Genomic DNA, 25,612 nt, shown 5'->3' with positions numbered 1-25,612 from the left:
AGTCCATAAATTGACAAACCTTATTAACAACAAATGCAAGATCTGGCCGAGTCAAGGTGACATATTGCAAAGCTCCAACAATAGTTCGATACAAAGTTGGGTCATCAAATAAAGGACTATCACCGACATGGAGCTTAGTATTCAGTGTTGATAGAATGTGTGCGTCCATTATTAGTCAACGGACCAGGTCCCTTGACTCAACAAGAATAATAACGAAGAGTAAATAATAACAAGATCACAACACAAGCAGTTTACATGGAAACCTCCTTGCTCAAGGGAGTAAAACCACGACCTGTCACACAGGATTTTCAACTGTTTTCACTAATCTTCCTTAAACAAAAGTGAACTACAGTTACAATCAACATGAGAAAAAGTTATTAATCTCACAACCAAGTAATAACTCTATTACTTGAAAAGCCTAAGCAGATGATACTCTGCCCACTAAGTTATCACCACTAGACAACTTAGGATTTGACTAAGCAACATGCAGGTTGCCCACTAAACCACCACGCTCCGGATGACTTAGACTTTTACTAAGCAACATACAAGGCTGCCTACTAAATCAGTTGGTACTCAACAAATTTAGACTTTTTCACCAAATGAACTATCTGAATCCTTTATAGATGTAGGAACAGATTTACAGTTTAAATACATAAGAAATAATCTTAAGACCACTAAGCTTGCAGCTCTATCAGGTTTGAATTTGTCTTGAGGATGATTCTTCTTTTGAGTAATAGCCTTTGCAAGAGTTCTTGAGAGTTTTCAAGTTGCAAAAACTAAAATTATGACTATTGGACATAATCTTTATGAAGAATAGTCACAACCTTCGAGGCAAAGCCAATGGCTGGGGTTTCTGCCACTTTTGCCACAGTTGGAGACTGTGCACCAACCAATTGTACTTTTTCCAACCTGGCAGTTGTGTGTATATTTTTGTCGTATCAGGTCCCTTTACAAGGTCCCTGGATTTGTCAAATCATCAAAACTACAACTAACATTTTCCTCCTTTTTGATGATGACAAATTGTACACATGATGCCTGCACGTTCTTCCCCCTGTCAACAACACCTTATTCCCTACAAGTTCTTCCCCTTATTTGTAACACCCTGACTTTCCGAAACGTCTAAACTTACTCGTATCTCTATGGAAAGACAAGGAAGGTGGGTAATAAATTAAGAATGATGTGGTATGTCCTATTTTAAGTGTTCAAGTGTTGCATCTCAAGTTTTGAAGTTAGGTAAGTGGCAAAATAAAAGTTGGCGGAAGTTATCGTAAGTTCCTTCTTAAAGATTTCTCTGAAATTTGGGTCAAATGTCTTGGAGGTTTTCTCCAAATCTATAAAGAGTTATGGGGCCCACAAATTATTGAATCGAAGTTCTACGAGTCTAGTTTCCAACGCATCAAACCGTTTGTTCATACGACTTCAAAATAGAGAGATATTCGCGTTTTCGTAGGACTGCGCAAGCAAGCACGTGAGGTGGGGCCCTAGGTCAGTGGAAAGTTGCATATATCTTCTTTTTCGAATTCTTTCTTCATTTTTAAGCTAATAACCAGAGAAATTAGAGAAACTCATTTCTAGGATCAAGTGAAGTATAAATTTTCTCGACTTAAGTCCTTGACGAAAGTTGTTCTACGCGTTGGGCTCATCATCGTGGTATAATTTGTTTTATCGATTTCGTAGCATATCACACTTTAGTGTTGTGACAGCAAGGGTTTGAATATATTTGAAGGTTTTGAGGCGTATTACGAACCTAAGATCGAGGTAAGACCCTTCTTTCATCGACTTTAGCTTTTATAAGCAGCAAATAGCAATTTGCGACGGAAATACATATTTTTTATCGTATTGTCATGGTATTTTTTATTTTGTGTGTTGATTATGGTGCTACCTTGTTGTAGTATTGAGGGAGTTATGAGTAAAAGTCGTTAGCCACATGAATTTAGCGAAAAAGGTATGTTAAGGTTATTCCCTACTTACGACATGTTCCTTAATATACTTAATATACTTGTAGCGTTATTGTTGATTATTGGTTGCTCGAGTTGATCTAATCCTCCCTTGTCGGGATTCTTATTCATTTAGTAGTGTCCCTATGTTGGACAAGACTTAGAGGCTATTTGTATAGGTTGCTTATAACTAAATTGCTCGCTTTTAACGATTTGATTGTTATTGTTGCCCTTGAGGCTATTGTGGTTAGCTGCAGGAATGTGATTTATGCCTAGAAGGGCTATGTTCTGCCTACGGGGCCATATGGATAACTAAAAGGGCTATATGTTGCCTACGGGGCTATATTGATGCCTAGCAGGGCTATAAGTTTCCTACAGGGCTATATTGATGCCTAAGAAGGCTATGGGCTTCCTACATAGCTATGTTGTTGCCTAAAAGGGCTATGAGTTGTCTATAAGCTATATTGATACCTAAGAGAACTATGTGCTGCTATGGGGCTATATTAATGCCTAAGAGGGCTATGTGATTGCCTACAGGGCTAGGGGACTATCGATAGGGGTATATAGACTGATTGGCACCTTTCGAGCTTATGGGGGCCTGAGTAGGTGGTCTTGTGTGTTGTTTGTACCTGCCGAGCTTATCGGGGCTCTGTTAGGTTGTTGTTTTATTATTTTTGATAAATTTAGATTTATGAGCAGGTCAGTACACTTATCTTATCTTTGATTTATTTATCGGATTATTCCAGTTTATTAAGATACTTGATCATAGCCTATTGCCTTTCATACTCTGTACATTATTTTGTACTGACACCCCATTGCCTGGGGGTGCTGCATTCATGCATGCAAGTCCTGACAGACGACTGAGTAGACCTCTTCAGCAGCAGGATTGACTTTTATCCCGTTGGCTAGCCCCTTTCCTCCGGAGCTGCCAGTGTTTGGAGGTTTGTTAGATTTTGTTGTACATATTTTTATGGGTAGGCTGGGGCCCTGTCCCGCCAATCGTTAATACTCTTAGAGGCCTGTAGACTAGTGTGTGGGGTTTATAACTACATTATGGCCATACTGGCCTAGTTTGTTGGTTTGCTGAAGCTTGTTGGTTGTGTGATGCGTTGTCTTGTTATATACATGCTTTCAGTTTTGGTATAGAGATCATGGTGGCCTTGACGGCCCAATCAGGACTTCTGTGCTAGTTGACAATTTCTTTATATGAACTCTTGGGAGTAGCTGTTTCTTTTGTAGATCTGTTGACAGGGGTCTTGCCGGCCGAGGGCTTAGTTTTACGCCGAGATATACTTGTTTGTTTTCTTAATTGCATGTGACTGCCATGCGCTAGTAGCAAATGGTTCAGCAGGGTCGGCTCGGGCCTGAGTCTTGGCATTAGGAGTCAGTTGCGCCCCTTGAGTTTGGGGTGTGACACTATTAACCAGACCTTCTACCAGCCTAAGCACCCAATCAAACTGCAAGTTCTTCCCCCTGTCAACCATACCTTCTACCAGCCTAAGCACCCAATGAATTCCCCATTTTGGCATCATAAAAAAGAAGTGCAGTAAACCAACAGAACAAGTAAAATCATTTAAGTAAGATCACAGCCAAGGGCAACACTAACAAGGTTATAAAAACAGGAACGATAGAAATTAGTCACAACAAAATAGAAATCAATTTCATTGCACACAAGTCAACATTCAATACATTTAGTTTAAACTGAAATTGAGAACCCCCGACACTGTCCACACAAAAAAAATGACACAATAAGGAACGAAGAGGACTATGAAGAGGGAGGTTGATGGGAGAGGGAGTTGATAACAAGAGTGAGCCTAGAATTTGCTGCATCATTATCCTTTATCATTTTCTCTTGGAGAGCAACAATTTAGCAAGGAGCTCATCATTCTGCTTCTTCAGTTCCTTAACCTCTGCAGTACCAGGTCCCTCGATTTGCGCTTTGAGCAACTCAGCCTTTAGTAAGGCAATTTTAGCATCTTTGTTGCTCACTCGCACGGTCATCTCTTCCCGTTCATGCTTCAACTGATCTTGTTCCATAACCAACTGAGATACCTTGCTCAAAGGATTTCCCTTTCCTTCTATACACTCACATTGCACCAGCGTACTAAGAGTGAAGAATTGTTTAGCAGTTCCAATTTTACCTGCTCCTACTGGTATGTTCAGATGATGAAACACCTTGGTCAAAATGTAGCCATATCCCATGCCATGTTTGCCCTTGTGGTCAACCACTGTTTTGTACATGTGCTCTAGCATGAGTGCTGGAAGATCTATGGGATCAAACTTGCAAAGTGACTCCATGATGAACAGATCAGATGCAAAAGCAACAGTGCGTTTTTCTGTTCGGGGAAGAAGTACCTTGTTGACAAATTCAAAGAGCAACTGGTACTCGCCTTTCATGAGTTTCTTTTGAATCCCAGCACGTCGTGTGTTAGGGATTTTAGAGCATTCTTTGACAAACTCCAGAGTGCAAGTTTTTCCAATGACGGACCTGGTCCCTTCTCTAGGTACCCCTAATATTTGCCCCAGCAGTTCCTCAGTCAGATGCAAACTTTTGTCCCCTACCCTGGTGTTTATGCTACCATCCTCCTCAAACTCAATGTTATAGTAAAACTCGCATACCTCTTCCTCATGTAAAACGAGTGATTTGGTCTGGAACAAGTGAGTCCATGACTGGATTTCCATAAGATCATGCAGAGAATCCATCACATGCTTGGTAATGATGTCCGGGTCAAAAACTCGACCTCCTGGAACTTCTGGAGACGTAGGTTGTTGACAATTGATTGTTTGCTTTCTCCGTGGTCATCCTCACTTCCCTTGGGACCAGGTCCCGTTCCAGATGTTGGTTTAATGACAGGAGAGGTTTCTCTCTTCCTCTTGTTCTTCCCTTTTTTGGACACAACCCTTTTTACCACAGATGTTTTAGACTTTCCCTTTCCCGGTTTCTTTACTTGTTTTTCCCTTTCTTCTTCAGAACCTCTTCTCACACCTTCATGTTCAAAATCTTCATTTGAGACATCCACCACATCAGTATCAAGTATCTCAAAGAGTACATTTCCCAATTTCCTTTTCTTGCGCCTTTCTACAGTCGTTGTTATACTAGATTTCATAGCATCACCCATTCAGATCTAATAAAAGGCCTTGTTTTAGGTGTCTCCTCTGTGACCTTCTCCTTTTGTTTTGTGGATATAGGGACCATTTTCGTTTAAAAAACCCATCGAAGGGGGAGATTATCCTCGTCTGTGTCAGTAGAATCAGACGAAGGTTACACATCAAACTCAGGAGTTTGGTCAAACACTGGTTGAGATCCCCCAAGCACGTCGTCCACAAACTGTTCTCCTTCTTCGCTTAGTAGCCCTCTCCTCATCAGGGTTAGATTCTCGACGACTAGACTCCCACTGGCTGCAAGAATATTTGACTCAGACAATTTATTCTCAAGAAGGTCTCCCTCAAATAAGTGGTCTAACAGCATAGCAGAACAGGGACCAGGTTCAGGTGCTGGGTTATTGAGGTCTAAGGGAGAATGGGGATTAGGAGGACTGATTTCACCAATGTTGACCGGAGAGATGGTCGACATTTTAGAAGGAGACGAAGCATCAAAAGATGTGTAGAATTTCATCGGGTCTATTTCATTCAGTGAGTCTAGAATTTTCTTTGAAAAAGATGGGGATGGAGACATTTTGTTTGAGAGAGAGAGATTAAGTGTGACAGAGTAGAAGCGAGAGAGAAGGAGAAATAAGGGTTTTGGCGGAAGGCTTTTAGAGAGAAGGGGATTTGAAATGAGGAGAGAAAGAGTGAAGAAAAGTCTTATAAAAGGAACTTGAAATGATGTGTCAGGTCCATGAGTAGACGCGTCACTTGGACTTAAAGTGATGGGACGACGGTCAGAAGAATGACACGTGGAGATCTCAACGGTTCTCATTCAATCAGTTTAAGCGAAATGTACAGGATGCTAACCTTGAGAAGGGACCAGGTCCTCTACTGCAGATGAGATTTTGATTCCTGAATGGTTCTAACCATTCCTTGCTCTTGTGATTTCCATGAGTGTATACCTGAAATACCCTACTAGTTCAAACGAGTCACCTGTCGGATAGAATAGGACTAGGTCCCCTGTCTTCTTTAGATACATCAGAATCCTCTTTGCCACCTTCACATATGATTCCCTGGGACTTGCTTGGAATCGTGCACACATTCCTACACTGAAGACAATATCAGGCCTACTAGCTGTTAGATACAATAGAGAACCAATAATCCCTCTGTACATGGTTTGTAACACTAGTGGATCAGCCTCATCTGTTCCCATTTTAGAGTTTATACCCATTGGGGTATCAATAGGCTTCGAGTTCATCATGTGAAACTTCTTCAACAGCTCATTTGTGTACTTCTCTTGACAAAGTGAAGACCCACTTTTGGTTTGCTTGATTTGTAGGCCTAAGAAGAAATTCAGCTCCCTCATTATACTCATCTCGAATTCATTTCCTATTAGAGTCTCAAATTCTTCACATAGACATTCAAAGATGGCTCCGAAAATTATGTTATCCACATACACTTGGATGATTAGCAATTTTTGTTCCCTCTTTATAAGAAACAAGGTGTTGTCTATCCTCCCCCTTGTAAAACCATTCTTCAGTAAGAATTTAGACAGTATTTCATACCAAGCTCTAGGGGCTTGTTTCAATCCATATAAGGCTTTGTTCAGTTTAAACACATGATTTGGTAAGTCAGCATTCTCAAATCCAGGTGGCTGTTTCACATACACCTCTTCCTTCAGGTCTCCATTCAAAAAGGCACTTTTGACATCCATTTGGAAGAGCTTGAATCCAATAAAGGCTGCAAAGGCTATAAGAATTATGATGGCCTCCATCCGAGCAACAGGGGCAAATGTTTCATCATAGTCGAACCCCTCCTCTTGATTGTACCCTTGGACAACCAATCTAGATTTTTTTCTTGTTATGACACCTCTTCATCAAGCTTGTTTCTGAAAACCCACCTGGTCCTTATGATGGTTCTGTCAGCAGGTCTGGGGACCAGGTACCACACATTGCTCTGCTCAAACTGATGTAGCTCCTCTTGCATTGAATTGACCCAGTCAGCATCTTTCAGGGCTTCTTTCACATTCTTAGGCTCAATAGAAGAGATGAACGTTGAGAATGCAACCAGATTTCTTGATTTGGACCTGGTTTGCATTCCAGAGTTTAATGGGGACATGAGATTCTCAAGGGGGTGAGATAAACTGTGCTTCCATCCTGGTTTAGATACCAAGGATTGGGGTTGATTCACATGTTCTTCTTCTTCTTCTCAGAGTCATCATTCTCAAAAGAATGAGTTTCTTCTTGACTTGCATCATGGGACAGACTAGGTCCCTCATTAGGCTGGATATCTTCATTCATTTTCTCAGATGAACCAGGATCAGTGCTATTGGAATCTTGATTTTCTTCAGCTTCTGGCAAATCAGCTTCATTATTCTGGATTTTGAATAGCTCATTAAGATCATCATTGTCCTTCATCTCCAAGCTCTTTTTTGAAAACATTTTCTTAAAGATTTTATCTACATGTTTAAAATATTTTTGCATAAAATGTTTTGCCTTGTCAATCGAGAAGCAAGAGATCAGAGTGATCAACTGAAGATAGCAAGATAAGGAGCGAGCGATTGAAGAAGGCAACACAGATCAGTTTGTTTTAAAAACTAACAATTTTTCTGTGGATGCAGGTCTATAAGATTTCCTCAAGTTCATCATATTTCTTCATTCAACAAATATGGAGAAGTTAAAAGGGCGAGGAGCTCCCCAAAATTGACAATTTTCTGCGGATGCAGGAAAGTCATTGAAGTTTTTCAAAGAGAAAAAGAGAGAGTTCAGAATATGAGAAACAATACCTCGATTAAATTCTCAACGAAGCATGAGTCACATCGAAAAGAAAGTGTTCAAAATGGGAACAAGTGAAAGCATCACTCTCAACATATACAAGCATCTTCGATGACACGAGATTACACTTTTCAGCATTGAGAATGTTTGAAGAATATTCACGAATTCCGTCGATATAAGACGTGGTAATGTGAACTACCCAGAGAGACATCGTCTTTGCCACCCGGGTGGACATTCCTAGAGTATTATCAAATAAGATAATACCATCACCCAGAGGGACATCATCGTTATTTTATCAATGGAATATCATCATCCTACCAACAGATCTTCATTATCATTATTCTACCGAAAGATCAGCATTATCCTACCAATGGATCATCAATATTATCCTACCAATAGATCAACAGTATCCTACCGACGGTCCTTTATTATCATCATCCTATCAATGGATCTTCATCAGCATTTATCCTATCAATGGATCATTGTCAATAATCATATCGATGGAGTAGCATCGTCCTATCGATGGAGTAGCATCATCATCCTATCATTATCGTCATCCTATCAATGGAGATTCATCATCTTATTAATGAAATATCAACATCATCATCCTATCGATGGAGCATCAACATCCTCATCTTATCTATGGATCATCATCATCATCTTATCGATGCAACAACATCATCCTATCATCGGCATTATCCTACCTATGGATTATCGTCATCTTACCAATGAAAAATAATCATCATTATTTTTATTTGCAAGAACGTCATCAAGAGAGTCATCAACATATTACATCAGTTTATATTTTATTATTTCAATATCAAAGGAAGAGTACATTTGAAGAATTATATTGCAAATATGAGAGACAACTATTGGCCTAACGTCAAGATAAAAGAATTGACATTAAGTGTTCAAGGAGAGCGACTAAGTGTCGACATGGTAAAAGATGTTATCTCTCTATTTGAATTACATTTCTATGCTAATGAATTTTATCTCAGTCTTTGTCGAGAGCATTCGAGAGGATGAATTCTCAAACATACCACAAGTGCGGACGACATAAAAAAGGATGCAGCACAACGTGGAAATTTTCTTAGCAGCGAACTGAGACATAGTCCGAAGAGGAGTATCAAACTCTTAGGACGCGAGCTGAGAAACGACTTCTACTACCACAATCAAGCCACAACTCTATCAGAAGGCACGTAGGTTTTTATTAGCTTTATTGGTTTCTGTTTTGCATCCAGAAAATTTTTATCTTTCATTGGAGGCAAATTTCCAATCTGAGTGACAATGCACCAATAGCTTTGGAAATTATGCACATGTAAGTTCCTAATTATGGGTGTGAAGTGCCCCACATTCATGGTTAAGAGGTTGCAAGCCTCTTTTTCATACTCGACTTATTTTGTCACTCTTCCCAATCGAAGGTTATCTTAGCATAAGAGATGTCATTTTCAATCGATTGAGTCGAACTACAAGCAGCCTGATTCCCTAAGCTGAGGGATGTGTAGGTGGGCTCAATGTTGAAAACTCGGCTGTATTCCAACATTCACTCCTAAATATTTTTCCCAAGTGTTTCGGTCTCTTCATAATTCAATATCGGAATAACTTTTGAGTTCTTCAAAATCGTGCGCTAAATCAAGCATATCAAACTACAAGTAGCCTGAATTCTCATATAGCCTGAGATATGTAGGAAGCCCACTTTCAGGGTTCGACCTTAACTCCTAAAGTCTGCACCAAAAATCCTTTTCGAAAAGATGAAGATGTGGTCGGTCAAAATTAGATTAGTCAATAACTTTTTCCTCGAATTTCTTTCATCAATCCAAGTCAAACGAGGGACAGTTGTTGACACCCAATTTTTGTCCTCCATAATATAAAATCAATCATCGAGCTTCTTAAATTTCAAACGACTTGAAATATTTGACTTTATAAAATTTAAAATATTTTCCAAGTCATTTGAAGTAGTTTTGTAATTTTTATAATTTTTAAAAATAATAAATATGTTTTTATATAATTTTAGTATATTTTATAAATATTTGAAAATCATCTCAAAAGATTTACATTTTTAAACTAAATATTTTATTAATTTAGTTTAGTTTGAATTATAGTTAAATTTTGAGTTAATTAGTTTAATTATCTCATTTTTAAGCCAATTATTTTATTTTGCTGAAATTAAGAAGCTCGTTAATTAGTTTTTAATAATTCATCTTATTTGGATTTTAGCCGAAGTTGCAAATTAAATTCAATGTGGCTATACTTTATTTATGATTTTAGCCATTTTCTTTTACCTCTTTTTAAACCTTTAAAGTACCAAATTTTGGGCCTTTTCCTTTCAATCTTCAGCTCACTTCTCACCAACCTACCCAGCCCAATTCCTATCTCATTGCACACAACAACCAGTAGCCCACCATACTCATACAATTCCAATACATACACCAACAACAATACAAACAGCAACAGCGATCGAATACCCAACCTTTTTTTTTTATTTTCAGCAATACAACATCATATGTACCACAATACCAAAACAGACCCACCTGTACGTCGCCTTCCTCTAGTGAATAACAAGACCAATACTCCAGCGCAAACCCAACAAGAAATCTGTGAACCAGCCCAGTCCAGCAGCAAAATCGTAGCCCAAAATCACCAGTCCAGCAACTCGAATCAATAAGTGGAACGATCTCCTTATTGCTTTATCCTTTACTTCAAAATCGAGCGGTTCTCCTCATTTTTCCGTTGGATTAGTACAAATTCCAGCTGGTTCAACCTTATCTCCTGAAGAAATATTCAAATTTCGAATAGGGAATTCCCAAAATCCCTCATGTTTCCCCTCAAAATCATTCCCTATTTTCATCTATAAATACCCCATTCTTCCTCATTGTTAAGGGTTGGAGTTTTTCTTGAACAATCAATTTTTACGATTAAGAAATTTGAATACAATTTTCTAGTTCTAAGTTCTAAAAGGGTTTGTCCGAAGTCGGTTCGAACATTTTGGTTTACTGCTTGAGTTTTGAAGTCATGTGAGAAGGCGAAGCTCATTATAGCTTCTTGTTGTCTCTAGTTCGTTGCCCAGAGAAAGGTAACGTCGTCTTCTTCATAGTGTTCTTTTCGCCTTTTCTTCTGTTTCAAGGCGACATTTAGATGTTTGAAACTTTTTTTTTATGTTTGTTTGCTATTAGTTGCTATTGAGTTGATGATGTTTCGATATGGTATATATGTTGTTAGTCATTTCCTCTAGTCGGCATAATATTTAGTTTAAAACTTTGAAGATTTGTATTCTATGTTGGCGTTTTCTGCTACTCGTTTCTTTTCTTTTGTTGTTCCTCTTGCTTCTTGATGTCATTGAGTTTATACTATTTCGTTTATATTGTGTTTAAGTATCATATGTGTCGCATTTAGGATTGCTACTATTAGTGTTGTTATCCATATAAGTTTAAGTTTTCGAGGTCAACTGATATAGCCGTGTGTGGTATAATTACATTTTGTTCTATTAGCTTAATTTTCTTTATTTCTGGAATCTCTTGTTGTCTTACTGCCTAAAATTATCTGCTTAAGCCATTTCTCAAGTCTTCATTTTGCCTAAAAGTTTTGGTCAAAAATTGCATGTCATTTGCCATTGAGCTTTTTTTAAAAAAATATGACATTGTTGCTTTATAAACTTTTGTGAGATGCACCAAGAAAGCAGATCCATTTTGGTGTTGTCCATAAGTCAAAAATCTGGAATTTTGATAAAGGCAATATTTATCCATTGTTTTGCACCCTTTTTCATTCTAGTACTTCTTCATCATCTGTGGTTTGTTGTATTATTGTATGAATACAATTTTATTATGGTTTAATCTAAAGCAATGTGTGTGTGCTCCTTTTGATTTAGTCGTTGTGTACCTTTGTCCAAAGCCTTGAATATCATGTAATAATGTAAGGTCATAAAATTTAATGATTAGTTGGGATAAAGTGATTTGTTTGGCCACTAATTTGTGCTTATGATTTGTTAAGTCCACCGTTAGTGAATGACTTTATTTCGATAAGTTTTACCCCATTTATCTCTTAGTGACTATTATGCATATGTCTACTCAAAAATCATTTTGTTTAGTTTCTTGATATGTCATATAAGACCATTAAAATCAATATTGATGTGTCAATACTTAAATATATATTTCCTTTTGTTGCATGTGAAATTCCATCCGAGTCCATTTTGGACTCCTCCTTGCATATTCGTGAGTTGTCTCGAGTCAGCCTCACCCGTGTTCGAGCAAGGGAAGCATAAATACAGACTTAGAAGCAAAATTACAAGTCCTGAGAGCTGAAAACGTGTTGATATACAATAGTTGTATACGCTGTAAAAAGCTGGAAAAATAGCTCCAAAGTTCTAAAATTTCAATTTTTGTGTTGTATTGTAAATGGGTCAAAAGTCCATTTATTTTTAGTATTATTTATTAGATATTAGGACAGATACAAAAGGGGCAAGAATTGGGCCAAAAGCCCAGAGAAAGCATTTCAACCTATTTTGCTAGTTATTATAACAGGTACAAATGGGAAAAGGCACAAAAGTTGAAATTAGCCCCAAATACTGGCCCAGACGAACAGGAAATCAGACTTGGGTCATTCTTTATTATTTATATATTATATTTGCTTGTTTATCATTATTTGCATACTTGTTTGTTTAATTAGTCTTAAGGTTGTCACAATTCAATTTCCTTACGGATAGCCATTTCGAATTGATCTTTTAAAATTCAATCATTTTCTATTTAACGTTAAAAATAAATATGCAAAATATTTTACTTAGGTAATATCCCAATTCTCTCCATTCTCCCCTTTTAAAGTGGCCTCAACTATAAAAATGGTTCAAACTTTCAAATTCGAGCAAAGTTTAAAATTATTTTAGCCAAATAATTAATTGCCGGATAACCGCTATTAGTGGGCATTTCGGGTGCTTTAAATTCCGTCCCGAAATGCTAATAAGAACCCCGAACCCTTTTAAGTTTTCATTAGATATATGTTTTAGTCTTTTGAAAACAATAGTTTTCTTAATTTTATTTTAAAATTAAGTGGCGACTCTAAAATCAGTCTAATTATATTTTTTAGATAAAACAGAAATGGCGACTCTGTTGGAGACTTAATTAAGTTCAAACCATAAGATTTGACTTATTTGATTAATTGTTATTGACTGTTGAATTGTTTATTTGTGCTTAAACTGGTATAACTGTCATTGCATTTCATGGCATATTCTATCGTATCTATAGTATATTAAGGACGTTTCTGCATAATCGCAGCCGGACTTCTTATACTCAACCCTTTTTCGGAAGGATCGGCGATTTATTAGTACATCATGCGTACAATAGTTGCCGTGAATTTCAGCCTAAGTTGTCCACTTGGGTTCTCGGTCTTTCAAAAGCCACTCTTAGTAAACTAGCGTAGAGCGAAACCAAATCCCTGATTTAGTGCATTTTGAATTAAGTTGACCCAACACCCAAGGCGTGTTAGGCCCATTAGAAGCCCACATTGTATCTCTTTGACCCATTTTGGTCAATAAAAGACAATCATACTTATGTGTTTTAATTGAAGGATGTATATGTCATTTTTAAACAAATCAATTATCAAGTGGGGGTGGGGGTTAACGAGTTGGATTGTTTTGTGAATGCTTTCATGGGGCATTTCTTTCCCAAATATCTAAGAGAAGTAAAGAGATGGTTGATGACATGAGGAGCAGGATGATTTTATTCGTTGCTGGGTTGACTCATCTGTCAAGTAAGGAAAGTAAGACATTCATGCTAATAGGTTACATGGGCATAACAAGGCTGATGATCCATGTGCAACAAGTTGAGAAGAACCAGTTGAAGGATAGAGAAGAGTTTGAGAATAAGAGGGCTGAGACATCAAGGAATGAATACGGACAGCACAAGAGTAATGCGAAGCGGTCTTCTTTCCAGCATAAGCAGAAAGGACCTACTCCATCATTTGCTAGTGCACCTGCTCCCAAAAATAAATACAATAGTTAGAATTCTCAGAACTTCAGAGTTGGACCTACGCATTCGCAAGGTAGTAAGGCACAAGGGGGTACTAAGACTCCTATATGTGCTAAGTGTGGTAGGATCCACTCTAGGATGTGTCGTGATGACTTTCCTAGTTGTTTCAAGTGTGGCCTGAACGGTCATTTTATGAGAGAGTGTCTTAAGACCAGACAGAGTATTGGTAATAGGGGCATTAGAGCCCAGTCTTCTTCAGTTGCTCCACCAAATAGAGTTGCATCTAGATGAACTACTTCAAGGGCAGGTGGAAAAGGAAGTCGTCTCTATGAAATCGCTAATTGCTAAGAGCAAGAGAACTCTCCAGATGTTGTCACTGGTATGATCAAAGTCTTTGCTTTTGATGTTTATGCTTTGTTAGACCCAAGAGCAAGTTTATCTTTTGTAACCCCTTATGTTGCAAATCAGTTTGATGTTATTCCTGAAAAACATTGTGAACCATTTTGTGTTTTTACACCTGTTAGGGAGTCTATTCTAACTGAGCGAGTATATCGTGATTGTGTCATTTCTATCAATCACAAAGACACCATGGATGATTTAATTGAGTTAGACATGGTAAATTTTGATGTCATTCTAGATATAGACTGGATTCATGCATGTTATGCGTCAATAGATTGTAGAACTCGAGTTGTCAAGTTTTCGTTTCCAAATGAGCCAGTCTTAGAGTGGAAAAGTAGTTCAGCAGTGCCTAAGGGTCGTTCTATTTCGTACCTCAAGGCAAGAAAGTTAGTTTCCAAGGGGTGTGTCTATCACTTAGTCTGAGTTAATGACTCAAGTGTTGAGATACCTCATTATCAACCAGTTTTAGTTTCAGTAGTAAGAGAGTTTCCAGAAGTTTTTCCAGATGATCTTCCTGGAGTCCCTTTTGAGAGAGAGATAAACTTCAGCATAGATATTCTTCCAAATACATGTCCTATATCTATTCCTCCATATAGGATGGTACCAAAAGTGTTTAAAGAGCAGTTAAAAGATCTTCTAGGTAAGGGCTCTATTCGACCAAGTGTCTGGGGCGCTCCGGTCTTATTTGTGAGAAAGAAGGATGGTTCCCTTATGATCTGTATAGATTACCGTCAGTTGAACAAGGTTACCATCAAGAATAAGTATCCTCTTCGAAGGATTGTGATTTATTCTATCAAATGCAGGGTGCTACCTATTTTTCGAAAATAGATCTCAGATCTGGCTACCATCAGTTAAGAGTTAGGGAATGTGATATTCTGAAGAAAGCTTTCAGAACCCGATATGGTCGTTATACGTTTTTGGTCATGTCCTTTGGGTTGACCAATGCGCCTGCAGTATTCATGGACCTTATGAATAGAGTATTCAAACCTTATTTGGATATGTTTGTTATCGTCTTCATTGATGTCATACTAATCTATTCAGGGAATGAAGAAGATCATGATAGCCATCTCAGATTAGTTCTACAAACTTTGAAAGATAAGGAGTTATAAGTCAAGTTCTCTAAGTGTGAGTTTTGGCTTGAGTCTGTGGCCTTCTTAGGCCATATTGTGTCTGGAGAGGGAATTAAAGTTGATACACAGAAAATTGAGGCAGTACAGAATTGGCCTAGACCCATATCTCCAACTGATATTAAGAGTTTCTTGGGTTTGGATGGCTATTATAGAAGGTTTGTAGAGGGGTTATCGTCCATTTCGTCTCCTTTGACCAAATTGACTCAGAAGACAATTAAATTTCAATGGTTTGAAGCTTGTGAGAAGAGCTTTCAGCAATTGAAAAAGAGATTGACTACTGCCCCAGTTTTGACTTTACCGAAAGGTACTCAAGGTTTTGTGGTGTATTGTGATGCATCTAGAGTTGGTTTGGGTTGTGTCTTAATGCAGGATGGCAAAGTTATAGATTATGCCTCCAGGCAATTGAAAGTTCATGAGAAGAATTACCCAACCCATGACTAAGAGTAGGCTGCTGTAGATTTCACTTTGAAGATATGGCGTCACTATTTGTATGGTGTTCATGTTGATGTATTCACTGATCATAAGAGCCTTCAATATGTGTTCACTCAGAAAGATCTTAATCTCAGACAAAGGAGATGGCTAGAATTACTCAAGGATTATGACATGAGTATTTTTTATCACCCAGGTAAGGCTAATGTCATTGTTGATTCCTTAACCAGGTTGTCTATGGGTAGTACCGCCCATGTTGAGGAAAAAAATGAGAGCTAGCGAAAGATGTGCATAGACTTGCACGATTAGGAGTCTAACTAATGGATTCAACAGAAGTAGGAATAGTGGTGATGAATGGGGCTGAGTCTTCATTAGTATCAGAAGTAAAAGGCAAGCAAGACCAAGATCCCATTTTGCTTGAATTGAAGTCAAAAGTTCATAAGCAAAAAGTATTAGCTTTTGAACAAGGGGGAGATGGTGGTGGATGGACTCCAAGAGAGGATAATGGGGGAAGCTCATAGCTCCAAATATTCCATTCATCAGGGTTCCACAAAAATGTATTGTGATTTAAGAGAAGTATATTGGTGGAATGGTATGAAGAAGGGCAATGCTGAATTATAAGTGATCAAGTTGTTTGTTGCATTTGCTTATTCGGTGTTTGAACTAGATGTTACCACCCTTAGCCTAGTAAGAGTAATCCCATTCGAGGACGAATGTTCCAAGGGAGAGATATTGTAACATCTCGCAATTTGAAATAGCGAAGAAGAAGCTATGAACTGAAAATAGTCATTTTTGGAAAGAATGAAAAATCTGGAAAATTGTTTAAGTTAGGAAGAGTGAGTTTTAGTCAAATTCAAATGGCCATAAATCCTAGCTCAAGATGATTTAGGTGTTCTTCTAGATATGGTTGGAAAGCCCTTGGAATGATCTTTCCAACACCGCCAAGTTTACGCAATTCCGAGTTTGTATGAGTGAGCTATGCCCATTGGAAGTTGGGTTTTTGGAATAAGGAAAGTCAAAAATTGGATTTTAGAAGGGTAGTTTGGTCTTTTCCTTACCCTTTTATTTTAATTCGTTTTTGGTAATTACTTAAAGGTCTAAACTGAACTTATTCAGTTTACACTTTTACCAAAAGAGTTAAGGTTTTGAGAGAAGAGAAAAGAAGAGGAGAAAAGAGTAGAAAGGAGAAGAACGTTTAAGATTCATCAAGATCATCGATATTAGCTTGTGGATTTCGTCAGGGGGGATCCCTACAAGGTATGTGAGATCACATAGAGTTGGGTTAGTTCACCCACGGGCCAATCATGATTCAATTTAGCAAAATAATGTTGGATTTTGAAAGTAAATTCTTTGAGTTCTTGATGAAATTCGTTTTGAATTCTTGTGGGTTGTTTTGTTGAAGTTCCTTGAGATTTGATTCATGTTTCCAGGTGTAATTTCGGGTTGAATCTATCATATATTAAGGGTATAAGTGATTCTAAGTGTTTGGGGGAAGAACCATTGAAGTTTAGAGGGTTTAGACATGAAAAACGAAGGAGAAAAATCGGGGATTTTTTTGAACAAGGCTTTGGGTGCCGCGCCTACCAGAGAGCCACCAAAGTTCCTCTGAACTTTGGCCTCTGGCATGTCGCACCAGCCAGAGCACCACAAAAAGCCCTCTGAACTTTGAGGGTTGGCGCCCCACACCTCTCAGAGCGCCAGGGACGCCAGTTCTCCCCATTCGTTCCCCACCTTTTCGTACTTGTTCCTTAGTGATGTACCTATGTTTTCAAATTGATTCCAACACTCTAAGATACATATAAACATCATGAAATCATCCATAAACATGAGATCATGAACCTTGAATCTATAATCCAATTCAAGGAAAGTTCAGATCAAAGTCAAGAGAAGTTAAGAGTCAAGCCTAGAAGTTAAGAAGCAAGTCAAAGTAAAGTTCTTAATGTTTTCAAGAGTCTTTAACAATGTTTTAACTTTGTTTTTAAGACTCAAGTTTCAAGTTAAGCAAAGAGTAAAGAGTTAAGTTCATTTCTCAAAAAGTTATAAGGGAACTAAGTATTCCCTATAAGTTTATAAATGTTTTCACTTTTGAGCAAGAAAAGGGAACATCGATTCCAAGAGAGCTTTTAAGCTAAATTTTGAGTAATTATCTCAAACCAAAGAAAGAAGTTCTTTTAAAAACATATGAGCTAAGTATATTTTTGGGAGTAGTATTGAGGACCGATATGGGGATGCAAGTTCATATTAACTCAAGTCTCCATAAAACTATGTAGCCATCATGGGTAGAAAAAGGATCATACTTTTTAGATGAATCTTTTTCTCATAAGCTAGTGGATCCACTAAGTTAAGTGTTCTATATGACGGCAAAGTATAGGACAGTTCTGGCAGCGTGGGAAGACGTTGTATCACTACAGGCTCATAGTGGTGGTTGTCGGTTAGAGAAACTCCCACCTAAACTATATTACTTTGTATATGAGTAAAGTTGAGTTTGTTAGTGCATTTTCTTTAACGAACAAAGTTGTTTTTACTGTTTTATAAATCTATTCATATATTGCATGTGTCTCATTGCTTTATCCTGAGTTAAGTTTATTCATGAGTTGAGAAGAACCAAGGTAAGTGTTTCTTTCATAATCTTTTCAAGCCTATGTTATGTTTAGCATTCCAACTCACATATTCGTACATTCAATGTACTGATGCCCGTTGGCCTGCATCGTATTATGATGCAGACGCAGGTAACCATGATCAGCTTCCAGCGCACCGTTGATCTAGTGAGCAGTTCAGAGTCTGTTGGTGAGCCTCTTTGCATTCCGAAGGACTCCTTTTATTGCTTTCAGTTTTATTTTCAGTTCATTAGGATGTTGTGGGGTTTGTCCCAACATCCATCTCAGCTGTTTTAGAGGCTTCATAGATAGTCAGTCAGTTAGTAGTTTAGTTGTTTTACATTACCATTTTCATATATTAATACTTGAGTTGCCATTTTTGCCAAGTTGAATGTTCACTTTTAAACATTCTAAGCTATTTCATTAGTTAAGTTGGATATTGTGCTATTGATCTTTATAAATATGCATATAGTCTTCCACTTAGTTAAGTAAGCCAGGCCAAAGTTTTGCTTGGGTCCAACAATGGTCTTCGAGTGCCGGCCACGTCTAGGGTGTAGGCTCAGGGCGTGACAAATAGACATTTAATAAAGTCAATAACCGAAAGGGGGGAAGATGAAAGTCTTGAAGTTGAGGGGTAGTTTGATCTACAAAGTAAAGTTGGGGGTATAAATGATTTTCGCGCTATTTAATTGGCCAATGGTTTTGATAGCCCGTGATTTTAGCCCATTGATTTGTACAAAAAGTTATTTTTAGTTATCTATATAAGTAGAGAGGACAATGAACAATTTTCAGATCAGAGAAAAATTTTAGTAAAATTCTAAAAACTCATTTCTCCCTTTTCTAAAACAACCATAGTTATCCTATTCTTCATTTTTCCGGTGAGCTCCACCACCCAAACACCACCTTCCCTCCCCCCCCCCCTCTCCTTGTTTGCTTCTACCAATAACCAAACCAACAACAGCCCAAAACCACAACCTAACCATATATATTTTTGGCTTTGTTTAATTAATTGTTGATTTGTTCTCTTAATGTTTTGGGTTAAATTTTAATGATTGTTGTTATTTTTTAATCAATGTGTTTATATTTTTGGCAATTTTTAGATCTTTTATATGTTTGGCTACTATTTGTTCATTACTTCATCATTGTTGTTCTTTTTTTTTAGTTTTAATTCTTGAATTTTTTTAATGTTATTTATCAACTGTTGTTGTCGATTTGAGCATATGACCAATGAAAAGATCTATCCGTCAATTTTTGAGGTCTTCTCATTTTTAAAGACATTAAGTTTAGTTTAAGTCTATATAAAACATCATACATTACAAGTTAAAATTGACTGATGAAAAAAATTTCATCGATTTCTAAGGTCTTCCATCTTAATAAAACTTAAGGGGTTATTTATTCTACTTTGGAAAAGTCCCCTGTAAAGTATAAGGGGTCGTTTGGTAGAGTGTATTAGGAAAAATAACGCATGCATTAGCACTGTGTATTACTAGTACCTTGTTTGGTACTCTTTTTCAACCTATGTATAACTAATGCTTGCATTAGTTATACACTCTATTGTGTATTAAAGTGTGTATTGCTAATACCATGGATTTCTAGGTATTAGCAATGCAATGGTTTTAATGCATGCATTAGATTAACTAATGACAAAACTACCCTCTATTAATAATAATAATTATTATTATACTTATAATTATTATTATTATAATTATTATTATTATAATTATAATTATAATTATTATTATTATTATTATTATTATAATTATTATAATTATTATATGAGAAACTTTCTGGTAACCCTTTAAGAGTTAAAGGTTTAAAAACAATTTGAACCATGCCAATATGCAAAAATTTATACTGAGATTTATATAATTCAATATCACGCTTATTTAATAAATGAATAGTTTGTTCGGACGAGTTTAGCGCCAAGGATTGCTCAGTTGTTTTAATCAACTGTTTATTAGAAATCTTATCAAACCAACCATAATCATAAATGGTTTTTATATTAACTTTCGGAATAGTCCATTTGTTTAACAAATCAAGATTTTGAGGTATATCTACCTCTTCTAGTCGAGTGCTTTTAATATCTTCTTGATCCATAAAAGTTTGAATATATCTATGCCGAAATTCTTCACATCAATTATATATATACCATGAAAGTTCCAAGGCTCTGATACCAACGATACAGGATCACTGATCTGGCGGTAGTCCGCCAGGTCATTGATCAAGCAAGTCAATAACCTTAGAGGTAGTCCAACTACATAAGAATCGAAATACACAAGAATTTTAACGTAGTTTCTCAGACTGAATGGTTTAATTATTTTACCCAAGCAAAGGGTCTGTCAAGAAGCTAATACATACTTTTATTAAGCCTATTGTCTGATAGTTCTAACCGGGTATGAGGCGCCCTACTTATCAAACTCAATTTCAGGCTAAAAACCACGGCTCATCAGACGGAGTCATAAAGACAAAGCCAATAAAAGTAGTGCTAGATCTGACTGTACCTCAATCTCGGAACCAAGTCGAGAAGCCATACTAAAATTCTTCTATATTTAAATAAAGCTTAGATCCATTCATGGTCTATATAAAAGAGAAGTTAGTTATCCGACATAGATATAATTTTTTAGCCGGACATAGTCACGGCTTAACTCAGAAATAAAAACTTGAAAATAAAAGGAAGTACCTTGTAGCAAACAGCACACTTTACTATTCCGGCCAAAGTCCGGTAAGGTTACAATACTTGAAAATATTTTACAAGTGGGGAGAGAAAGAAGGAAACAAAGAAAGGAGGAGAGAGGGTTCCTAAAACCTGCCCTTCTTTAAAGAAAAACAAACCTATTTATAGAAAAAAGAAAGCATCTATGTACAGGATACTGGGCCCCTATCTGGGTCCTGGTAACAGTGTATTTACTGTTGGTGAACAGTGTTGCTACAGTAGTGCGGGCCCACTACCGACGCGCCTAAGCTTTACACTTTGTCTTTTAATTTTGCCAAAAAATCTTCGGCTTTCTTCAGTGCATCCACTGGACTTTCTTCTTCATATTGTTGGGCTTCGTGCATATCTTCACTTGTTTCACTACGCATTGAAGAATCTGATTTTGCGTAATGACTTATATTTAGAAGAATCTTCTTCTTGACTTCTTCTAGATATCTCATAATCATTTCATTTTGCTCTCCTTCATCATGATTAGAAATTTTTCTAGCCATAAGTTTTACGGAGGTCGAGTCATCAGTCATGATTCCTTTATTAGGAATTGATTTATAATCGTGTACGGTTTTCGTAATTAGATCCAGCAGTTCTTGTCCGTATATGGACTTTGTTTGAGGATCTTTTTTCATCAACTTGTCCCAAAAATTATTATAATAAGTTCTGTATAGACAAAGGATTTGTTCCTCAGTAAAATCTACTTCCGGAACCCATTTATGAATCCATGGAACAGAGAATTCCATAAAAAAGTATATCTGTTCAATTTGTTGAAAATAACAAATATGTTCTTGATGATATAATTTGTTGAGATCTGGGGAAACCTTGACCCATTCTTTGTATAACTTGTGAAATGGTTCGGGCAATATTTTTATTGTTGGCCCGTGGTATGACCACCAGTTTAAAAACCAATTTGGTATAGGATCCGCAAATATCTTGGCACATACTTTTATAAACCAAGTATGTTTATGCCTCTCATTGTTATAACAGAGAACTTTATTAAATGCCTGAATATAATCCCAATAGGTAAAGCTTACCATGACTTTGTTTAGACTGAATTGTCTTTCAGTCATTGAGGAAATACCCCAATCTTCAATATGAATGATGTGTTTTATAATCATTTTAGAGAAGTTATAAACATTCTCACTTGTATTATATCCTGAAAAATGTTGAAATTCAACACCTGTGCTTATTAGCAGAGTCTCATAATATTTCCGAGTTTTGTATGACTCACCCGGGAAATAAAGCCCATTAACTAAATACCTCTGGAATATCTTCTAAGGTTCTTCTCTTCTCTGTATGTCAGAGTTTTCTAAGAGAAATATCATTTCTCTTTTTTCTACCTTTTCATATGTTTTGATATCATCAACTTCTTCTTTGGCGATTGAAGCAAAAGAATCACCCTGCTTTTGAGTTATAAACTCCTGTAGTTTAGCATATAATTGATCACTTTCTGGAATATCTTCCAGATGTATTGATGATGAAGCTCTTTCTTGTGCTCTAGAGTTTAAGTTATATAAACTCATTCCTCCCTTTTGTATAATTGGAGTACTAGATGATGAAGATCCGTATGATGATCTTGATGAACTTGGGGATGATCTTCCCCTTCCGCGAATATAACTGCCTTTTCCTCTAGCCTTGGTTATCCAAGGAGGATCCATCCTGCAAACATAGCATTTAGTTTTAATCATTCAAGAAGTTAATCATTCAAGAGGTTATAAACTTCATCACAATAAAATCTTTCATAAAGCTCTTGTTCAATCATGTAATTATTGACAATATCAATCACCATTCCGTCTATAATTTTCCATAATATAAGTTCCTTTAAATATCTAATAAGAGGAACTGCCTTCAAAATCGTAACCAAATCTTTATCAGGAAAGAAGTCAAGAAAACCCATCAGAAGAAAGATATTCCCTTGATAAGAAGTCTGGGAGGGAGTTATCACTTCCCTTTTTATACTGAATTTCGAAATCAAAAGGGGCTAATTGTGCCTGCCACCTAGCAAAAATTAACTTAGACGCATCATGTTTAAAATCTTTATCAAACATATACTTGACTGACTGAGCATCAGTTTTTATCAAAAAATTTTGATTATATAAATCATCTTGAAATTTTAAAATGCACTTAACGATAGTTAACATTTCATGGGCTACCGTCGCATATTTTTTCTGAGCATCGCTCCATTTTCCTGAATGAAATCGAATAAGATATTCATTTTTATCATGCGGATTAATTTGTTTTAATATACCTCCATACCCAATATTAGACGCATCCGTCTCTACAATCTTTGGCCAAGCAGGATTAGCAAGGGTTAAACAAGGTAAAGATTTAACTCTTTCTTTAATAGTATTTACAAGATCTGTGAGACTATTGGTCCAAGGCTTTTTATGATCCTTTTTTAGACTGTCATATAACGGAGCTAAATCTCGAGATAAATTCTTGTAGAATGGGGAAATGTAGTTTAAACTTCCCAGAAACCGCTGCAATTGCGTCTTATCTGTAATAATATCAGGGAATTTCGATGCAAATTCAATAGATCGCTGAATAGGAGTCATTTTTCCTTGACAAATCAAATGCCCCAAAAATCTAACTTATGTTTGAAAAAGACTCATTTTAGGTTTAGATATGACCAAACCATTTTGAATAACTATTTTCTTAAAAATGTCTAAATGCTTAATATGCATTTCAAGAGTCTTTGAGTATACCAAAATATCATCAATATAAACTATGATGAAATCGAAATAGGGATTGAAAATATCATTCATTATCTTTTGACATTCTGAGGGAGCATTTTTTAACCCAAAAGGCATTACATTCCATTCGTACTGTCCAAACGGAACATTAAATGCCGTTCTATATGAATGGTCTCTAAATATTTGGATTTGCCAATATCCAGATTTTAAATCAAATTTTGAAAAGATATTAGCATCATATAATCTGGTTAATAAATCTCTTTTATTAGGAATAGGATATCTAATCCATTTTAAAAATTTATTTAAAGGTTTATAATTTATAACTAACCTGGGAACACCTCGTTCTTTTTCTGCTGCGTTATTAACATAAAAAGCAGTACACGACCATGGTGATTTGGAAGGCTTTATCAATCCCTTTTGTAATAAATTATCAATTTCCTTTTTGTAGAATTCAACCAATTCGGTATTCATCTGACAAGGACGAGATTTGGTAGGAATATTTTCCTCAGAGAAATCATCTTCATATGGAAGAGTTACAATATGCTTTTTCCGATTCCAAAAGGCACTAGGATGATCAGCACAAATATCAATGGCCATTTTTTCAGAAATGAGTTTAATTTTTTCCTGTATTTTAGCTGATTTTAAAGTATCGAATATATTCATACTAAATATCTCAAGTTGTAAATAATCAACATGCTTTTGTTTCATTTCAATTAGAGCATTAATATCTCTAGAAATAGGCTCGGTAATAAAAGTATAACTAATATCTTGATTTTTATAAGTAGCAGAAAATCCTTTAGTATTTATATTAGTAAAAGGATAAATTGCATTTATAAAAGGAGTTCCTAGAATAATAGGAGGGTATAACTGATTTTTTACTAAGAAAAAGAAGTGAGGAATACAAACTTTATTCTGGCAAATCCAAGTATTAGATAATTTATACTTTATATCTAAAGCATGACCAGATGCAGATTTAACCATATGAGTTGTTTTTTCAAAATATTTAGTAGGTACAAGACCTTCTTGAATGCAACTCACATCAGCGCCACTCTCAATCATAGCAATGTTAGTTATAGAAAAAGTATTATCAATTAAAATAGTACATTTAACATACCATTTAGGAGCTGTAACAATTTGCATCATTCCTAAAAACATATTTTGTTTCGGATCAATATTCAAAGTGTTGGCAAGAATATTTTCTTCAGCAGTAGATTCATCATCAACCTTATTTTTTTCCTTTGCTATTAGCAGACTCAATCTGAGTAAGACGGTGATCATAAATAATATGATTTTGTTTAAGAAATTTAATTTCTTCCTTCAAATGTTCAATTTCTCCTTTTAAATCATCAAAAGAGGTATCACGAATAACCATGGTTTGTTTAGAAGAGAGTTTATTATGAACTTCAGACAAGGAGTAAGGAGCAGAATAATTAAAATCATCTTTAACCTTTTTATCACTAGGAATACTATTTGAAGAGCTAGTTTTACTAGCAGCCAATTGAATGATCTTTTCACGAAGAGTATTATCGGTAACTTCTTTTAGAAGTTCTATCACATTGTCTACAGTGATAGTGAACATATTCATGTCTTCAAATTGAGATTGCAATTTGTAAAATTCATCATGTTCGCAGTGACAAGTATCACCATGACATTTGCAAGCATCATTCGAATCTGGTTGAACCTTACTAGATGACTCAGGTTGCTCATCCTCCGTTGCATAACTTGCTTCAGAATCATCATAATCTGATTCGGAACCTGAAGTATATAGAAAACTATAAATCTTCTCTTGAATATCATCATCAAGTTCTAGAGTCTTAAGCTTTTCTAGCTTACAATTTGGAGCTATATGCCCAATTGTAAAAAAATGTGGGGGTATTTTTGTAAACAAATATTTTTTTAATAGTC

This window comes from Solanum verrucosum, unplaced genomic scaffold (genome assembly GCF_900185275.1).
Source record: "Solanum verrucosum unplaced genomic scaffold, falcon-dt-bn FXZP01000049.1, whole genome shotgun sequence".
NCBI classification, from domain to species: Eukaryota; Viridiplantae; Streptophyta; class Magnoliopsida; order Solanales; family Solanaceae; genus Solanum; species Solanum verrucosum.
Note: the sequence above shows the minus strand (reverse complement) of the source record.